Raw genomic sequence first — 8,430 nt, 5'->3', positions numbered from 1 at the left:
TAATGATATTGGTTGAATCAAAGACTATATCTAATCAACAAATATAGAGCTCAAAACCCAAACAAAATAATACAAAATGTAAGAAACCCAAACATAAATCCCTCTAAGGTTTGACAATCTGAAAGAGATCCGAATTGACAAACTAATCATACCCCAAATAAAAATGAGTGTCTACAGTATTAAAAGGCAAAAAAAGAGAGTAAAATGAAAAGAAAGAAAAAAATAAAAAGAGACAGGATGCCAGCAAAAAGAGTTTAAGAAAAAAATCCCTTCTTCTCTTTTTTTTTAGTCTTCCTTATCTCTTTCTTAATCTGTTTTTTTTTTTTCAACCTTATCCTTTTACTTTTAAGACCCATTTACTTATCCATTTGTCTTTTTAGAATGTTCTCATATCTTTCTAAACATAATAACTTCAAAAAGCAATAAAATTTCTTTTATGTCTCTTAACAGACAGGTGTCGCATAAGAGAAAAGCTAAAGATAAGTTTATATGGTAATTAGATTATATATATATATATATATATTGAATGATATGATTACATTCATTACAAAATCGATATGTATTTATATGATGAATCAATTTTTATCATAAATCGTTAGCATATTTATCGATATACAAACGAATCAATGATTATTGTATAATACATTTCAACATGCTTATGGTAAATTTGGATCATGCCAAAATAAAATATGATCAAGCCTATTTACCTAAAAATGCAATTTTAATAATTTTTTTGACTCAAAAAACATATAAACATGCTATTTATTTATTTATTTATTTTTATAAAAAAGGTGTAATTTGACTTGTTTATGGATTGTGCTTGGCCTAGACTTAGCTAGGCTTCAGAGTTGAACAGGCTTAATTCGCTCGTTTTTAAAAGAAGCTATCCAGGTCATTCCAAGTTTTGATTTTTTAAAATAAAAACAAAATAAATAAATATTAATTATAAAAAATAAATAATTAACTAAATAAAGCTTTTAAAAGATACCCTTAATTTGGTTTGATGTTTGGATGGGATTAGGTACCTGTGAGCATATGATATTAATATTGTATATTATTTAATTATCTATTTATTTTATGTAATATATTTAACTACAAGATTAGCCTTGGCCTTAAATGTTATATCTAAAGCATGAGTTATTTTCTAAATGGACCTTTAATTTAAACCTAGGCCTATTTAATGAAGCTAATATTCATATCCAATTCCTCGTAAATTTTGGACAGACTTTCAAACTTAGATGGATAGCTCTATCATTGGACATGTCTAGCTATTGTCGAGAGATAAAAGAATGAATTGTAGTTATTGACAGTTAAACTCTAAACTTATTGAATGTCACCATTTTTACTATAACTGCATATACCAACTAAATTAAAGTTCGAATTCATTTTCTTAAGGTTTTTAACTTAAATAATATGAAAATTTCAAACTTTTAGTTAATAAATCAACAAGAAAAATATAAAAAAATGTTTTTTTTTTAAATATTTATCGTTAATGAGTGTGATAAAAGTTTGAAAAATAATCACAGTTTTTATTTACTACATATAATCATTCAATCTAATTAATATTTTTTATTTTTATTATTTTAAATTTATATTTTTTATAATTAAATTTAAAATTATGTATCTAACATATTTTACAAAATAATACCATATTTGTCATAACGTTTAGAGCCGGAGATTCATCGCTAGACATTGATTTGATGAGTTGCCACCAATATTTTTTGTTTAGGTGCGATTAGTCACATAAAAAATCTATCTTTTCAAGGAACACCTAAATTTAAGGGTCTCTAAAAGAATAGGTTCAAGTTTGTTAACCAAAACAGGGTTCGAGAGTGCGATTACGTGTGAGGAAGGTCATAGCACCCTCACAACGCCCATCGAAAGATGGTACCAGCTTAATTATGTGTTATCCAATAAGCCTTAAAAATTTACCAAATAATTAATTATTGAAAATTATTCTTAATTGACTCTAATACTTTTAGCAAAAAATTGAGAAAATTTTCTCACCTCAAGAGTATGCAAGGAAACTACTGTTTCACTTGCAAAAGCTTTATCGTTGGATTATTTAACGTTAAAAAAAATTTTAAAAAAATAAAATGGAAAAAAAAGAATAATGATTCAGTTTTAGATATAAATCATTTTCTCTTCAAAAACTCATTGCTTTTGTGTAAAAAAAAATTGATACTTTTAACTTTTCCTTTAAATATTTTTTTAGAAAAATTGGTATTTCCAACTTTTTCCCAAAATATTTTTCTGAAACTTTAATTTCGAGAAAAATTGATACTTTCAAATTTTTTTCAAAAATATTTTTTAGAATTTTATTTTAAGAAAATCATTTAAAAAATAAAAGAAAAATAAAATAAGGAATACCAAATTATTCTAATCAATCAATAAGTAATAATAATAATAATAATAATAATAATAATAATAAAAGAAATAATAATAATAATAAATAAGAAAAAAAAATCTTTTGAATGGCTCGGCTCAGCTTAATGCGGCTCGACTCCAGGAAGAACGATGGCTCGAATGTGCGACTCGGTAGGAAAACGGCTCGGCTCAAACCTAGGCGAAAAAGCAGGCCGCTCGATCAGGTGTGCGATAGGTCGAGTCGGATCTTGACAAAATGCGCAGATCTTGTGAGTTTATTAATGCAAAAACAACGTCATTTTGGAGATGGTATATAAGGCTGAAACTCGATTGTTCTTCAGATTTTCCTTTTCCTCTCCTCTCTCTTCCTATCTTTTCTCCTTCTCTCTAAACAATCCCAGATTTTGGTTGAATGTTTTACCGAAATCAGGAAAAAAATGCTAGAAACTTCAAAGTTGATCGAAAAACTTGTCAAAAAACTTGAATCTCGTTGAAAAATTTTGCCAAATTCTAAAAAATTTTCAAAAAAAAAGACTTCAAAAATTCTAAAAAATTTCTCACAAATTCCTAAAGTTGTTTCTAATGCATCAGAACCTTTTTAGCTTCTGTTTCCTCTTTATGTGTATGTTTTTCGTTTGTTTTCTATGAACCTATTTATAGAAATTAATCAGAAGAGTTTCTGATCAATCCTAACTCCTTTTGGGATTTGGATTCAATCTTTGAATCCAAACCCGACTTTGCTAGCTCCCAAATCACGATCAAATTCATTTCAATTTTTTATCATAATCTTAATCTCAGCTGAAAAAAATAAAAATAAAAATAAAAATAATAGATAAATATATTAATAGATAACTAAAAAAAATAATTAGATAAATAAAAAATATTAATAGATAAATAATAATAATCATAATAATAATCATAATAATAATGAAAAATAATAAAATTAAAAAATTAAATTAAATTAAATTAAAAAAAATAAACCCATAGTATCCATTTAGATAAAATCCAATTGATTGGACCTGAACCAAATTGAGTACCTACAATATTCAATACTTAATTCTAAAAATAAAATTTCAATTCACCGTATTAATATATAAATATATCGATTTAACAACTACAACATGTTTTTTTATTCTTTAATTAAGGTACGATATGTGGGCCTCCGCTATGAACTTGACGACATGTACAAGCAAGTTTTTTCTTTTTTTTTTTTTTTAAGTACAAAGCAAGTTAAATGGAGATAATGGATGTAAATAAAATATTAAACATGTTTTTTTTTTAATAATTATAATTTATAAATGAGATGTTTTGCTATGTGATTAAGCGTTTGACTTTTTTTTAAAAAATAAATTTTGTTAGGTGACTTTTTTGTAATTTTGGTGTTGTATTTGTATATGTTTTTGTTAGAATTATATGCTGTAGATTAACACTTTTGGTAATTTTAATTTGTTGTTATTTGAAATTTTTAGTTGAATTATTAAGTTTTTTGGAAAGCATGTATGTTGTTGAGTTTAATTGAAGTAATTCTTAGTTCATTGTGTTACTTAGATATGATATGATTAAAGTTTAAAATTTTCTTTAAATTAATTTAAAACAAAGTGACGAACGAAAATTATTTATCTCCATTAAATAAAGAGTAGGGTATTGAGATTAAAATGCGCTCCTTACCCAAACCTATCCTATTGATGTCCATAAATATAGTTTAAGTTCTAAAAAAAAAATCTCATTATGGGACAAAAAATAATTAATAGAGTTTGCTCTAAGAAATTTAGTTAAATCAAATCAAATCACCATAGATTTTTCTAAAACTTCATCCAACAGTAACAAAATGTATAGACTTTTAGGCTATGCTTGGTGAGTAGGAAATTGAAAATTGAAAAATAAGAAAAGAAAAAAAATTGGAAAACATATATTTTTTTTTTGTTTGTGAACTTGGTAGGGAAAATGAAAAAATGAAGAGAAAAAATAACATTTTTTTTCATCCATTGCTATGTAGAGTTGAAAAATGGAAATTATATTATTTTATTATTATAAACTTTTGTAAGTTAAAAAAAAAAAAAAGTTAAATGTAAACAATGATGTACTTCTTGTAAATATAAAACACTTGACTCTAAACTTCATTTTCTTTCATCTTTGTTTTTTAATTTAGAATAAGTGAAATTATTTAAATTATCAATGAAATTTTTAGACTTTACAAATAAAATTAATAACACTAAACATCTAATTTAAAGTTAATCGATAACAAATGAAGATGTCTAACTTGAATATAAGATTACAAAAAATTAAATAATAATTAGATGTAGAATTATACCACTTTAACAAGTTTAACGAGTAGGATGATATATATCTCTTAGGATATATTAAAAATAAAAAATAAAAAAATAATTAAAATAATAGGATATATGGCAATTAACAACAAACCCTTTAGAATAATTTGTTTTTATGAATGTAAAAATGAGTGACTCCCAGCAGCTCATTATCTTTCATCTTAATTTTTCAAGCTAGAATAATTTATTTTTATAAATAAAGATAAAAATATAATTTTTTTTTTCAAAATTTTCTCTTATCAAACACTAATGAAAATCATTTTCTTTTTGCTCTTTCATAGATAAGCTTCCATCCTCCCACTTTGAATAGATCCAAAACAAATTAGATACGCAATGAAGTGGAGGCCATGTCATGAGTGGATTTTACCCTCGTATCAGAATACAGTATGATATAAAAGGTCCCAAAATAGGGCTTAAATATTCTCTAGCAGTCGCTTAAGGAAGTCATGAAATGAATAAGATCAAATGAAATATTTGGTTTGACTTTTTGAATGAAAGGTAACACACTCTTTGACCTCATAGCTCCTTCAGAAATGCAAACAAGTGGGAAAATTCAACCTTCAATAGCCATAAGTTTGTGACAAACAAAGGATAATGACAACTTAATTTTCACATAATGCCAAAATGTAAATAAATAATTAAATATTTAAAGTTTTGTTTTTTATATGAATTTTTTTTTATAATTCTTGTTAAGCATCCAATTTAAAATTAATTAATAACAAATAAAAAGACTCAACTTGAGTATAAAATTACAAGATATTTAATATTCATTAGATGTGGGTTAAACGAAGAGGAAAAAAACATTTCACGTGACAAACTAAGAAAAGATTACGAAAAAAAATTTTGGCTCAAATATTATATTAAATATTTAATTTAAAATTAATTGACAATAAATAAAATAGCCTAACTTAAATATAAAATTAAAAAATATTTGATATTCATTAGATGTGAAATAATTCATTTTAACAATTTTTTTAGAATGATAGATGGAATGAGATGGGATATTCATGGTGTAAATGCAATTAAGGCGAATCCAAGAGGATTCTTTCAACTTCAACACAACTCAAAAGCATAAAAGAAAAAAAAAAAAAAAGGTTGGATTGTGTTTGTCTATTTGTATCATATTGGGCACAATCTAAATATGATTCTCCAACAGCCAATGCCAGCCTCCTTTGTCTTTGCATTTTTTTTTCCAACTAACTGTCAAAATCATTCCCGTTGCTTCCTCACTAAATCTGGCTATCCGCATTCCTTGAAAAAGGAAATGTCTACGCTCTAGTGGAGTACATTTTTTTTCTTAAGAATAATGATATAATAGAAAATTATAATAATACGTAATATAATATAATATACATTTAAATTTATCTATAAAAATTTAAAAATTCTACCATATAAAATCAATTCATATCTATTAATTTATAATTATGTGTGAATTATTTAAATTTGATTCAATAAATATTTAAAATTAACTCATTCGTAATTGAGTTAAGTATGAACTCAAGTTTATTAATGAATTAAGTCAAATTTAAATACTTTAGTAACGAATTACTTATTGGATCTACGAATTTAATTAAATATTTTTAAAAATATATTTTAATACATTTAATATATAATTAAATTACATAATTATAACTTTTTAATATTTTTTTGGTAAAAAAAATTTAGGAGTAAATAAGCTATTTAGCCTCTCAGGTAAAGATAAGATGTGTTGTATTCGATAACCTAAGACAGATAGTTGCATATTGTGTATTTTATATGACTTTAATAAATGATCACCGATAAGATTTGAATTCAAAATTTTTTTGTCGAAAATGATAAATTTAATCGATTAAACCAATTATTTATTAAAATAATTTTTTAATATCTATATTTATAATTGTATCAAATTTATTTTGCCGCCAAGAAGATATTCAAATCTTTTCTTTATATTATTTATGACGATATATATTCTTTTCATGTTCTTTTTATTTGTCCTATATTTCAAAAAGCGTCCGCCGTAAATACTATTTTCAGTGGAATGATTAAATGGCGATCGTCAAAATTAGACTTGGACTTCTTGGTTTCCTTATTATTATTATTATTTTTCTGTAAAACATATTTCGCTCATAATGAAAGTTGGTGGGTAGTACAAAGAAAGTGAGATTGTTCATAAAATTCTTCAAAGATATGAACTTTTTGAATAATGTTAATTTTTCCATCAAATTAAATCAATCGTGAAAGTTGGAAAAGCTACAAGGTACTAGACCATAGGCAATGTGACAGTAAAGTTGAAAAGCAAAATCAAAATAATCCCCTTTTTAAGAGTAGGCATAAGGATAATTAATAGGGTTGGCAAAGTTGATTGAATCTAATAATTCATCTAATTTATCGGAATTCGAATTAATTTAATTTGAATACAAAAAATTAATAATGTAAAATAATTTATTTTTTATCTGAAAATAATTGAATTGAATAAAAATTTTAATATTTTAATACTCGAAAGAATTTTAAATTATATTAATTTAATTTTAATATTTAATAATTTAAATATAAAATTATCCGATTCCGAATAATTGAATGTCAAATATGAGATAATCTTTAATAACTCGAATTTTTTTTTATAAAAAAAAAAAAAAAAAACTCAATCTGAAGTGACACAAATTCAACTTAACCAATACAGTTGCCACCTCTAATATTATAAGTGATCAAATTTGACCAAATGTATGAATCAAGTATGTCACACAATATATAGATAAGCGAATGCATTGAATTCAGAGGAAAATTTTCCAGATTGTAGAAAGCGCTTAAGCATTTAGACTCAGTTTCCACTACCCTTTAGCTAATTCTGATCCGTCCATGTTCCAAGCAAAGATGGCAATTATTAATGATAGACCCGAAGAAACTGAATGCTGGTGAAAGTCAAAAAAGCTGTGAATGAAATGTAATGGCATTTATTTTTAACCACCGCCACTTACCAGTAGAGCACACCGTTACAATTGGCAGCTTTTATCCAATGGCCCATTGTGTTTTTGTGAACACAACCTTTTATCATTGATATGTGACTTCTGCTCTACCTATCACCTCAAGCCTCTTGGTAACCAGTTTTAATCATTGTAGTTAATAAATCGATTTAATCAATTAATTTGATTAATTTTTAAAAAAGTTTTGAATTTTTAAAATCGAATTGAGTGATTGTTTATCATTATCCAACAATGTTAGTGTTAGATGAAACAATCCATCTAAATTCCAAAATTGACTCAATGCAACACCAATCTCATCCCATTTACATATTCCTTTAATCCAGTCATGAACTGGACATTTCACTTTCAAAACTAAATCCCCTTCGTCAATCTTGAAAATTCACCCTTCACAAACAGGAATCAATGAAAATGAGTTTCAGTAATGAGTTAATATTAGTAGATTTATCTTAAGAAAGAGTTTGTCTATTAAAAGATTCCGCTGTTAGATTAGCAGTGAAAGCTGGAATCGAATTCAACTTATCAACGTTCCTTAATATAAGTCATAACTCTTCTTGGCACCAATTACGCATATCAATTTCATATACATCTTTTACTTAACAAGATTTTGAAATAGGGTATCACAAGAAAATTTACTTAGAACTATTGTAATTTAAGCCAATGCAATAACTATCTACTCCATTTGATGAATAGTCATATAATCTATTGATAAAGTGTTAAGCTCTTAATTTTAGTAATCAAAATTTAAATCTTGATAATATTAATTATAAAAATAATAA

Source organism: Durio zibethinus, chromosome 28 (genome assembly GCF_047325235.1).
Source record: "Durio zibethinus cultivar Kanyao isolate XHJ-2024 chromosome 28, ASM4732523v1, whole genome shotgun sequence".
Taxonomy (NCBI): Eukaryota; Viridiplantae; Streptophyta; class Magnoliopsida; order Malvales; family Malvaceae; genus Durio; species Durio zibethinus.
This window is presented reverse-complemented; position numbering follows the sequence as displayed.